The sequence below is a fragment of the Eurosta solidaginis genome, chromosome 5 (assembly GCF_040869045.1).
Source record: "Eurosta solidaginis isolate ZX-2024a chromosome 5, ASM4086904v1, whole genome shotgun sequence".
Lineage (NCBI taxonomy): Eukaryota > Metazoa > Arthropoda > Insecta > Diptera > Tephritidae > Eurosta > Eurosta solidaginis.
Genome location: NC_090323.1, coordinates 121683419 through 121697112, shown reverse-complemented (window position 1 = coordinate 121697112; position 13694 = coordinate 121683419). Strand labels below are relative to the sequence as shown.

General features: G+C 39.1%; 1 protein-coding gene across 2 annotated transcripts in view; it reads right to left on the bottom strand.

Annotated features, from left to right (window-relative positions):
* The window catches only part of mus312 (mutagen-sensitive 312), a 554297-nt gene that overhangs the window by 221210 nt on the left and 319393 nt on the right, over positions 1-13694 (bottom strand). The gene's annotated exons all lie outside the window — the stretch shown is intronic.

Below are 13694 nucleotides of genomic sequence, written 5' to 3'. Positions count from 1 at the left end.
AATTGTCATCCTCCCAGCAGCTCCTTGCAGCGGGACTGCTCCAGAAGGTATCGAATCCAATCCGGGTCCGTCTCCTGACCCCGGTCCTGTGAAATGGTTTTGCTGCATCTGCCAGAAAAGAATCTTTTTAGGACGGTCATACTCTTTTCAGTGTGTCTCGTGTAAGGGATGGTTGCATCGGACAGGTTGTTCTGGGCTTGACCCTAAAACCCGACGTCCACGTAACTTTTATAAATCTTTTGTGGCTCCTTGCTGTTCACGCCCAAGGGCGTCCCGTAGTCTACGCCTAAGCGCCCCCCCCCCCCCCCCCCTATGCACTTCAGAATTCTGCAGTTAAACTGTAATGGACTAACTGGGAAGATTACGGAGATAGTCGATTTCATGAAGCGGCATAACAGCCGCATTGCTGCGATTCAAGAGACTAAACTCACAGCGAGATCTGCATTGCAGACCTACTCTGGGTATAATGTCCACAGAAAGGATCGCGAGAGCGGAAATGGAGGCGGCCTCGCGTTTATCATACACCACTCTGTGCAATATTATATAATTGCTCCTGGCATCGACCGCAGGGACAATGTCTTAGAACGTCAAGGCCTATCTGTCCGGTCATGTGATACAAACCTAGAAATTATTAACATCTACATCCCTCCTGCCAGCCGTTGCGTTGCCCCAGTAGATACCACCCAAATATCAGCGCCTTACTCACTGGCTGTTAGGTGGGGCGAAGCACTGCTACAACAAAAACAACAACAGTGGTAGTGGTCTCGCTTGAACGGGGCGAAGTACCGCTACAACAACAACAACCCCTTTTGCTGGCCAGCCATCATGGTTCCGTAAATTGCATAGCACCATTAGCGCTAATGCAAGAATCGCATCATAGGACAGTAAGCATAGCGCTTGAACTGTCAAAACTGTTGACACAGTAGATCACAGCACCCTACTCCAGCACATAGAAGAGTCAACGCTTCCCCGCGCCTTAAGAAGTGGACCGCCAACTATTTGAATAGCCGGAAGGATACATTCCTACGCAGATGAGCAGTCGTCTGATGAGCTAAACTCTAAAATAACATATTCAGTTAAATAAAACAAATTTAAAATTATTTTCAAGGTTGTATATTTTCGTCTTTGTCCCTTCCGAACTTTGGCTTTCATATATTTATACATTTTTCGCATTCGCACACACACTCCCACTTCGCACTCCACTCCCACTCCCCACTCCACTCCATTCCCCAATACACTCCACTACCACTCCAGTCTTCATTCCCATTCCACTCCACTCCCACTCCCCACTGCACTCCATTCTCCAATACACTCCACTACCACTCCCCACTTCCCACTCCACTCCCCAATACACTCCACTACTACTCGCCACTTCCCACTTCCCACTCCACTCCCCAATACACTCCACTACTACTCGCCACTTCCCACTTCCCACTACCACTCCATACTCCCCAATTCCCACTACACCACACACTCCCCACTTCCCACTCCACTTCCACTCCCCACACTCCACCAGACTCCCCACTCCCCACTCCACACTCTCCAATTCCCACTCCACTCCACACTCCCCAATTCCCACTCCACTCCACACTCCCCAATTCCCACTACACCACACACTCCCCACTTCCCACTCCACTACCACTCCCCACTCCACACTCTCCAATTCCCACTTCACTCCACACTCCCCACTCCACTACCACACCCACTCCACACTCTCCAATTCCCACTCCACTCCACACTCCCCAATTCCCACTCCACTCCACACTCCCCAATTCCCACTCCACCCCACACTCCCGACTCCACTCCCCCACTCCCACTCTCAACTTACACTCCTACTCTTGTGCCCGCTCATACACGCCATCCTACTCCCAAAATCTCTATAGCTGCTCCAAATCGTTTTTTGGGCTTTGTAGACGTAGTTGTTTTTCTTGCAAATCAGTTTTTAAAATCTTCATCCTGATTTGATGCTCTTCTTCTAATAGCCGTTGAGCACGTCCCGCTTCCTCCCGCCTAACATTCATGTCATGTTCCTTAATACGCATTTCCAAGTCCTCTTCAGCGCATATTTTCTTGGTTTCAGCCAAATCGTACCAGCTGGACTTCGAGCTTTGTCTTAAATTTGGTGCCAGCTTGGCGCTTTTAGCGCTTTTAAGCATACTAGGAGTATATTTGCTCCAGTTTACATTAACATCTAGAAAAATTACATAGTTAAAAGTCACATCGTCGTCAAATTTGAAATTAATATTAGAAATACCTTCCTTATCTTCGCAGTCCTCTAACACTTCCACTATCCCTTCCTCAGTCACTACTTCGTATTCAAAATCTTCGCCACTATTTGCATGAACTGTTCGAAAATAAACAGAAATAATTACCAGCTCTTCCTATAGAATATTTAGTATGCTTACCATCGTGCACTATACGCATTAAATGCTCATCTGATGGAGAATATGTATGGCTTGATGCTGGGCCTCCACCAGTAGTATATAAGGATTTCCGCACTTCTGATTTGGTTTTTTTTAACGATTTCTTTAAATTACTATATTTATCCTTCAACACTTTCTTCGATCGTCCCGTACCAAACTCGGCATTGAAACGAAGGGATATTTCATATCAACACTTCTCCTTCATATCGACACTAACGCGGTCGGTTTTTTTGCATTCTATAATGCTTTTCTTTGTTTCGACAATTAATAATAATTTGTCAATTTCTGCTGATGAAAAATTTTATGCGCGCTTCTGGTCAGACATTTTGCTATTCTGTTTTGATTATTATTCTTCTTTCTCACTAATAAATAATGTTGCCATACTTTATTACTAAAATCATATGATTTTATTTGACTTCATTGGAAAGTTAACTCTTCACTGTGAAATTGAAGTTTATTGAAGTGTAGGTTAACGCTTGCAACGCAGTTAAAGTAAAACTTGAGTTAACTCGCCAGTGTGAAAACGGCCATAAGGGGTACTGCCATCTCCAGGCCGATGCTAAGCAGTGACGTGAATTCACATCAATAATTCAATCATTATGTATCTACATAAACGAATCAATAATTGCGTCTACACATATGTACGTATACGAGCAGCGGAGAACCAATGCACAAACACATGCATATATCTTATCTGAGTTGTCACAAGAGAGGGCAATAATTTGTGCAAGTATTACGCAAATGAGAAGTTATAAACGTAGTTGTGGCTAGCGATTTTGTAGCTGAAACTAACTAGTAAGTTCTGGAATAGAAAAGCCTGTTTGGTTGTTAAGCAAGCTAATTGCAAAGTATAAGTGTTATTGTGAAGTACTTTAATAAAGGCCAGTTTTTTCATTATTCAATATTGGAGTTATTTATTCAACAGTTTAGTGATCGAACTTAGCAAAAGGGCAAATAAGAGAATTTTTTTGAAGTCACTTCGTTTCGTTTATTAGCGTTGATTATCGTAACGAAATGATATCGTTTCGTTCGTTAAGCATGCCTGGTATGAGCATAGCACCTGCTAAGCGGCCACATACGTATACAACGAGCGAACGAAAAATTACTACTTCGTCAAAATCAACGACCAAACACATTTAGTTTGCTTTCGACGTCCGTACAATAAGGAGGTGTCGCACGCAATATTACCACAGAGAACGGTCGAAAAATACGTACATATGAATGAAAAATTTTCAATGTTGTCCCCGAAAAAGTGTTTGTAATTTTTTTGCATTTTTCAGAAGTAAAATATGGTAGTTTTAGTATTTTTAAACCCTTTTATTTAGCTTGACTTGACAGGCCGTTGTGAACGAATTTTGTAATTAAAATTTAAGTAACATTCCGATAAGGTACAAGCTTGAAACTTGGAATATAATATATTTCAAAAAATCGTATTTGTGGTCCGATTAGGCTCATATTTCATATCGCCGCTAGGTGCTGGAAGGATCGAAATATTATATTATCTTCACAGTAACCACTAGGTGAATATCGATGGAATCTTACTGCTCATAACAGTTTAAGTTTGTTATTCATATGGTGATTCCACCATGTAAGTTGTTTTTGTTAAAAATAGCAAACATAGGGAGACAATGCTTTATAAAAAATAATGAATAACAAAAACATAAGAAAGTAAATTAAAGCTCAACTCCATTAAACCATAAAATAGAAAAACTACGAAGAAATATATTTAATTAAATCATCGTAATTTAAAACGAAATTTGAAACTTTAATTCTTAGCAGATCTTCCATGTGCTCATCAGTGAGCTTCTTGTACGAGTTTTTAATAAAAGCCATAGATGAAAACATTGATTCGCACATATAAGTTGTTCCAAACATCGAGCATAACTTAAAAATTTCAGCTTTCAATAAAGGGTATTTCTGCTCATCTATGACCTTCCAAAATTGAATTCCCCCTCCTAAAGTCAAGGCGAAATCATTGTGAAGTAATTTTATCTCTTCTTGCAGCCGCAGTTCCATATCTTCTACTGCACACGGCAGAGAGTTTTCGTATAAATGTATCAAAAGTTTAATTTTATTAAAATCATGAAATCTTTGTTGGTAACAATTTTTGAGATCTTCAAATGACGGTAAATATTGAGAGATCTTGTCTTGCATTTGAAATCGGTCACATACATCCCTAGTATTTTTAAAATTATCTAAAATGCCTTCACGAAGCTGGGATACTAGAATATCAAGTCGCTTTTCGAATATTTCTAGAGATGCAAGATAGTCAAAAATAAATTTGTTATTTCCTTGAGTACTTATATTTAATTGCGAAAATAAAATTGACACATCACACAAAATGGCAAGGCGTAGCAAAAAATTAGGATCTTTTAATTTGCCTATCAATTCTTGAGTTTCAGTAGACGGATCCTCAGCGAAGAAACATATAACTTCTTCCCTCAAATTTAAAAGGCGCTCTAAACATTTAGCTCGGCTTAGCCATCTTACTTCTGTGTGAAGTAAGACACCACCGTATTCTGCCTCAATTTCTTCCAGAAATGCGCGGAATTTTCGGTGCATAAGTGCATTATGTCCACCACGTATTTTTTTTTATAATTTTGACGGTGATTTCCATAGCCTGTCCCACCTTGAAACTTTTAACAATTAATTGCTGTTGATGCAAAATGCAATGAAAGGTGGGCACTTTTAGGCCACTGCGAATGAACTGACCTACTAGTCCGTTTTTTGCACCAATCATTACGGGAGCACCATCAGTGCAACTTTTATCTGCAAATCCAAACACTTCGCGTTCAATACACGCATAAATTGTGCTTCCCGTCACATTTAATTCGAGTCCTCGCAAACAAAACATATTCTCCGACATGTTAAAGTTACCGTCAACAGTCCTCACACATACCAAAAGCTGACAGGTGTCACTAATGTCGGTACTTTCATCCAATGCAATGGAATAAGACCTGGCGGTTAATATATTTTGTTTCAATTGGAAATATAAATATCTTGGACGGCTACAGCCAAATCTTAAAAAAAAAAACCATCTTCTAATGGCTTACCTTATTTTGCTAAAGCAAAGCTAACCACGAAAGAAGCTTTCAATTTTGCTTGAGACAAATTTTCTTCCATTTCATTTATTTTTGAACGTTCCAAAAAAGCAAGCTTACATTCGAAGAACTTTATCATTTTTTCCTCAGGGGTAAGAGTATTTACGCTCCTGTGGAGTAAAACGAAATGTCGACTTAAGCTTTGCTTGCAAATGAAGTTTATAATTTTCCCGCAAACTAAGCATTGTGGCTTATTGGCGCTATTTAAAACAAAAAAAATCTAATTCCCATTCAATCTGAAACATTTTGCATTCATAAGTACGTACAATACTTTCGTATTGTACGACCAAATACTGTACCAAGACTGCGTGTGATATGTGCTTATAGTACAAGCGCTGGAATCAAACTAAGTAAATATTTGATTTTGCATTCGTGCTAGCCACGCGTTCGTGTATACTAACACATTCTCAATTTGGTAATCGTGTATATGTAGTGGTGCCCAACTATGGATATTAGCCTCTCGACGTAATATGCGACCATCACAGGGCGATATCATTATCACAACATCCATAATAATTGAGTATTGCAGATCAACATGTTTGTTGTATTGTACCGAACACTGGTTCGAACAGCTCGACACGACCAATGCCCAGTGCAACAACATAAAAATATACTTAGCGTCGATGTGCTCTGACGAACCAACAGAGTTATATGCTTGTGAGCGGGCGAGCGTAACTTAAAAGCCCAGGTAAGGCAATCACCAACACACCCACTTGATATTGTACAATTGTAGGTACACATATAGGTATAATATACCTATATATATATGTAGATTGGAATTAGTGAGCATGCACTAATACTTGGAAAACCCGCACATGCGCATAACGAAGGTGGCGCTCAACTAGAGAGAACTACTAGATGATGTTAAGGCACAAATCATACTGTAACGAATTTTACTTGCAAATCCTCTTATTTGCAATCCTCTGCTAAGTTCGTATCACTAAACTGTTGAATAAATAAATCCAATATTGAATAATGGAAAAATGGCCTTTATTTAAGTACTCCTCAATAACACTTATACTTTGCAATTAGCTGGCTTAATTATCAAACTGATAGCTTAAATAAACTGAATTTCAAAATAATACTGCTATTGCTCGCTAGATATCGTCTTAATCGAAACTGCTTGACAACTCAAATCAAACTGAGTTCCAGCGCCTCTACATCTGTCGCCTTTTATACTCTTTGATTTTAACATTCGCATCTTCTAGGCGCTTCCAGAATCTACTAGTCCATTAGCTCTCAAACATCTCAGCTGTAACTACAATTGAACAATTTTAAAGTTTTTCTCATTGCATACTTATAGGAGTATCTCAGATATATGCATGTGTTTGTGCATTGACTCTCCGCTGCTCGTATACGTACATGGTACATATGTGTAGACGCAATTATTTATTCGTTTATGTAGATACATAATGATTGAATTATTGAATTATTATCGCGCAAACATAGGCGTATAAGTAAATGCATCTGTGTGTGACATCTCTCGGCTGCCTTATATATGTGTATACATGATTTGATTATTGACGTAAATATCGCTTAGCATGGCCTTAGCATCGCCTTAGTGATGGTATAGCTTAGTGATGCTAATATCCGTGACAATACATATATGCCATGCAGAAAATCCAATGATGCAAGCTATCGCACAACCAGTATGAATGCTATGCCAAACTAGTCTTCATATGTCCCTTTTTTTTTTTGTTCTTTTTTTTACAAGAAACTGGTAGATTTTTTTTTCTGTATTCGAGGTATAGTAGATTTCGATTATATAAAAAAAGTCCCCAACCGGACCGGATTACCTAGAACAATATCTGTCCTTATTTAAGGTGAAATAGCCTAGCTGCGCCAGAGCAAGATGGCGAAGTACCCAATAGGGAAAAGTACCAAGTTCGAACCCTAAGAGGAGGATATGGGGAAATATAAAATTTTAGCTTTTGGTTGTTTGCTATTCAACGATCGACAGTTACGTAGATGATTTATTTAGGGTTTACGCAATTTCAATCATTTTTTTTTTTGAACCAGTACGAATTTATGCTGGTACTTTCCTGTTTTTTTTTTTTTTTTTTTTTTGTTAAGCAAATTTGGATGGCGTGATCTATAACGTTATTTCTCATCTCTCGATACGAATAAGGAAGTCACATTGTCTGATCTGACTGTACAAAGGTATATAAAGAAGAAAAGAAAAAAAAAAACAATGTCTAACGGGAAGATAAGGCGATTATTCCGTTTGACCTATACCTAAGGAGAGTAGATATGGAAAACTGGAAAACTCCCGGTAGAAGCAAAGGCTTTGAAGGCGTAGGCCAAAGATTAATAAAATCAGTTTTGATGTAGACATCGGCAAGACCACCAAGGTGGGCGAGAACCACCCGAACACGCGTGTGTGCACAAAGTTTTACAGTTTAACGATGTTTGGAGTTTATTTCAATTTACCAAGAGTTTATGAGGAGACATCGGAATGACCTGGCAAAAATTAAAATCGTCGGACCCAAGCCCGCGTGCGTTGGGACTACAATCCCCGGCTGTTCTAGATAATTTCTAAAGTTAATTGCTTAAAGTTGCTGAAAACATGGCGTCGAATCAAGTACATTTTATTTCGTGGACGGTTAATTTGTGAATGTGAATAAATGTCTAATAAATAATGCTCCAAATAAGCTTTTACAGAGCGTTAAGATAATGATTGACAAAATTAATCAAGAGAAAATTTATATAAGTAGCCTTAAAAATGAGAATTGTGTTGGCTAAGCTCAAATCTGATAAATTGAAATCGAGTAGTAGCTAATAAAACGCTCTAAAGTGCATTGTGCAATAAAGTGGAATAACCATTAAAGTAGCGAAAAGCTTTCAAAGCGAGTTTCCCAACAGAATAACTTTCAATAGATGAAATACAGAACTGTCTATCAAACTGAAACTCTCCTAGAATCCGAATATTCGGCAATTGCTAACAAAAATTTTAATAAATTTGACCCTCTACATATTTTTTCTTAACTTATTGTTCTTATTATGTGGCGAATGGTTTTCATTGTGCATGAACATACCCTTGATAGCATATCACGTATGGCGCAATAAGAATCGTACTGTTATGACGGGAGCTGGACTTTACGATCCCACAACGAATTTAAAAGTAGCAGGCAAACTGCAGTGATCTCGAAGTAGAACTAAACCACAAAGAAATTACCTAAACCAATTAATAAATATTAAAAACTACAACCAACTCTGAGCCAGTTGTAAGCCAGATGAACAAATCGAACTATTGTGACCATTTTGAAGTTCTAAACGCAATAAGAAAATAAAATCTACTTGCTTGACCCGAGAAAAACGGTGAAAAGTTTGCAGGAGTGATGGAAATTACGGCCACTAAAACCGTGATTCATCAAATGAAAATGTTTAAAGAGGCCAATGTGTCCAACTAACTTTTGAAATGTCAACAAAAAATAAGAAAAGAAAAATCATCACGCAGGTGAAGGAGTAGCTGTACCCTTGGTCCATACTCAGGCACCGAAATGTCCCAACAAACGTCGAGGCGGTCGACTTAACGGATTCCCGGAAATTGATCTCTAGAGTTAAATAAGTTATAAAGATTTTTTTTGTTTCCAAATTTTCTTAGGAAAATTAGCTAGTTAGATTGGTTGCATAAATAAATTAATTAGGGATGTAACTAGTTTCTTGGTCTTTCTTACGATCACTCAGTGATAGTTTCATATTGTAATTATGATAATTTAAAAAGAAAATTTGTGTACCTATGAGATGCGCCCGTATCTACAGTCAGTACACGCTCCTTGCCATCCACATTCCCTCTGACGGTAAGACTGATTGATTTCCTTCCAATTTGCGATACAGATATCACAGGACATTCAATATCCGGGGAAAGTTTTCGTTCTTTACATCCGACACGGTCTTGCTCATTTCCGCCAGCTTTGCGTTTACGGCCACCCACATTGTTGGAACTATTAGGACCAAGTTCGCAATGATGTGCAATGTGATCTGGGTTGCCGCCCTTGAAACATTTGATAACTCCGGCATTCTTCTGTTGAGATCCCTTCAGTGCTTCCAAAATTGTGTCTACCCACTCTGGCCTTTCTACTTCCACACGGCGTGCTTTGAAAACTGGCTTACGCAGAAGCGACGCTGTTTCCTGAATCAGAGCCTGTGACACCGTTTCTGCGAATGTTGGCTTTGGGTTTGCGTATGTAGCTCGCTTTGTTTCGACGTCCCGTATGCCATTTATAAAGGTCTGAATCTTTACCCTTTCAGTGTACTCCACGGGTGCGTCCGCATTTGCCAAATGTGCCAACCTTTCAAAATCCGAGGCAAACTCCTGCAAAGTCTCATTCGCTCTTTGGTGACGGTTCTGCAACTCAATTTGGAATATCTGTTTTCTATGCTCGCTTCCATAACGTCTCTCGACAGCGGCCATCAATGCTTCATAGCTGTTCCGTTCGTACTCTGGAATAGTCTGTAAGATTTCGGCAGCTGGTCCTTTCAATGCTACGAAGAGTACAGCAACTTTATCTTCAGCATTCCAGTTGTTCACTGTTGCGGTCTTCTCAAACTGTAGCTTAAAGACCTGGAAAGGAACTGTTACGTGGCTGACTGTTTGGGTGGTGAGGGCGGCGGCAAGCAGGTATGCTTGCGGGCCCAGGCTAGCTCGTCGTCTTGGGCGGGGTATTGCACCACCGACCTCACCCGCAGCCACATGAACAAAAAGAGGGTTCATACCTGCATGTTTATAGAGAGGAGAGAAAAAGCTGAAAAAGATAGAAATAAACGTGAGGGGCAAAGTTAGAAGGGGAAAGCATAAGGGGTAGAAACAGATGAAGGCCTGTCCTGTCAGGTGGAGTCTACCCTCCCTCTGCAGTGCAATTTGCACTGCACCGTGGGCACTGTGCTGACTCCTGTTTACCTTACAGTGCCCCCAAACCTGACCTGAGTCTGTCCATCCGTCAATAAGTCATTTCCCTATTACTCACCTTCACCTTACCTTACCGCGCGCAAGCGCAGCACCAACACCAAAATTCGACTTAGCCCTGCATTATGAATGTCTTAAAATTTCATCCAAACATAATTCTTATAATTTATTTACAAAATTTTTGGTTTACAAATTACCGACTAACACCCTACTACCAGTTCAATAATTTCAATAAAACTTTAAACTCAAAGTTTACTACAAAATAATTTTCCAAGGGCTTCAAGAGTTTACTCAAAGTAACAATAAAAAAATTGCTCAAACTTAATGCTAACTTTTATTACTGGCGAACATTAAAAATTCATAAGAGTGCAAGAACCAGTAGATACATTCCAAATTCAATTCTATAAAAAAAAATACCTACGGCTAATAGACAAAGTGTCTGGTCTCAAACAAAAAAATTAAACTTTTAGGGCCACCCTAATGCGGTATTATTAATAGGAGCTAATTCTAATTCTAAAGATACAAATTCAAATAAAATAAAATAAGAGGGCGAATAGAAAAAAAATTCAAGTACCCTAATCCCTGACCTACCGCAACCGCTCAAATAAACATAAGATCAATTATGTACACAGCAAAAGTAGGTCATCAAGGAAAAGAATTCATGTGTATATGCAAACAAATGGTATGTATGTAAGTGCAAATGTACGTTTGTGACGTTTTTCATGCATGCACATATGTTCGTTGCAATCTGTTTTTATTTTTCTGATTTGCTAATTCCTGTTCTATTTTTGCAAGAGCAGGAATCTGTGCTAACACATGTACATACAACTAAACAGGCGTATTCTGATAAATTTTTTATATTTCACTCAAAACACTCACCAAGTTACTCTCCTTATCCAACGGCGACGCTGCAGTTGAGTAGCTGAAACAAAAAAAACTCAAACATACATACGTACATATGACCACGCCCAACCACTGATCAAGATCGATCGCATACGGTCTTGGATGTGAGCGTATTAATAGTGATAAAGTTATAGCCGTGCTGACAATATATATAAAAAAAAAAAACGAGTGAAAGAAAAGAAAAATTCGAAAGAAAACAAAAAAATTATAAAAAAAAAATTCAACAATGTTTCAGGAGTTTAAAAGCAAGCTCCTGAGGCTAAATGTGGGGAAGTCAGGGGTAAGTTTGTCGGAAGCGTTCCGGCAAAGAAGTATGTATGTGCGATCTGGGCAAACCAAATTAGTAAAATAAGTAAGTTCAAAATTGCATAATTTCGACTTAGTCCAAAAAAACAAAAAAAAAACATGTGCGGACGTGGAACTGTGGGCAGAGCGCACCGATAAAGATCGGCGTACTCAGAACATAGTAATTAACCAAAAAAAAGGAGTGTAAAGAATCAAAAAAAAAAAATAAATGAGTAAATAAATGTCAGAAGAAAAGGAAAAGTGTGAGTGAAAAGTTACTCAACAAAAATTTAAAAAGTGAAGTTAAATTACTTAACGAAAATTTTACTTCGAAAAATTTTCAATTTAGAAACTAGCAAAAGTAAAGCTCGAAGCCTTTCGCTTTCTTCACACCTTTTTTTTTTGCACCAAAATCTATATCCCAAAAGGAACATACATATGGATAGAAATATACATATGTAAAAAGGTATGCGTTAAATACAAACGTGTTACTTGTTACAAGGACAGAAAAGAAATTTTGAAGTTAAATGTTGGTGATTATTTCTGCTGCCGCCGTGGTGTTGTGTTTTGTTGTGAAATGGTGTTGTTGTTGGCCTCTGGAGGCTGACCGAGCTGATGCAAATTTATTATGTTGAGCAGGGATGAAGATGGAGTTGTTGTGGTTGTAGTTGTTGTGGTGATATATCGCCGATACCGCTTTTATGCTTCTTTATATGTTAGCTTCTTATCCGTGTGATGCTGATAAAAATTACTTTGTTGGGCTGGTTGGTGGATGGAGATAGTGTTGTTATAGTTGTTGTTGTGGTGGCAATGTATTGCCGGTATCAAAATATGTGGTTGTTGTTGGCGTTGCGCCGCCAATAAATACCTGTGTTGTGCTAGGTGTTGTGCCGTCGGTGAAAAACCTCTGTGTAGTTTTTGTATGCGTGATGTGCCGTCGGAAAAGCGTTGCTGTCAAAATGTGTTGTGGTTGTTGCTGATGTTTTCTGTGACACGTTTCTTTTGTTGCAATACCAATTAAGTGTGGCCACAGGTGGGAATTGTAATTGCCAATAGAAAAAAGGGGTTTTACTTGTAACTGGCGTTGCGCCGTCGATGAACAAATATATGTTTGTTGTTGGGTGCGCTGTCGCTAATTTGGCTTTTAGGCCGCTAACCGAAATTTTCAATTCTCCGCCGCGTGCGTTCTTTCCAAAAGTGCCCTAGTAATATACAAAAAAAACATTATTCTTCAAGAATTCCTAATGTGGAAAAACTGGTGAAGCTGAAACTTATTATTTTTTTTTTTTTTTTTGTCTGCATTATTAATATACGCACCGACACACATATGTCTGTATGTAGGCGTGCATACATGCATGCAAGTTTTCTCTTGGCTTGCTTGGAAAATTGGCTATATGGAAGCCAACTTCCCAGTGGGCCTGCCAAGCTGAAAAAGAAAACCCATCCAAAGCCAACGAAAACCATTAGACTCACCTGGTTTTTAGCTGTCGCGACACCCGTTGTGGTTTAGCTCATTTCTGCTGTCACAGTCAGGATCGGGAGCTAGGTGGCAAGGTTAGCGTTCGCGATACTCTTTTCGCCGCGCACTACACAAAAAACTTTAACTGTCTAAACTATTTAGCAAACAGTCTTTACTGCGATTTGAGGCGCGCACTAAGAACTGGTTGTATTTAAAGATTTTTAAGGCTTTAACACTGCACTTACACTCACTGGCACTGATGAAATAATACTTTGGCCCGTTGGCTCATTTTGCCCCTTCTTATAGCTACCGCCGTGGTAAGGAACGTTACCCAGAAACGGAGAATTTTTACCATTACATGCCAAACTTTCTTTTCGGCTTTCCCGTATTTTCCATCTATACAATCATGCACTCATACATTCATACGCTTACTGCTCCACACAACGAACACCTACACAGATACATTTGGTTCGTGCCTTGGCCGCTTACACTGATGCATCCACACGTTCATAGCCTTGTACAAATACACATCCGCATACATAATACCGAACAGAACAAACACATAGTTACGTATCATTCGTCAAGGCTGCTAGGTTGTTAGCAACATGGTGAAATTT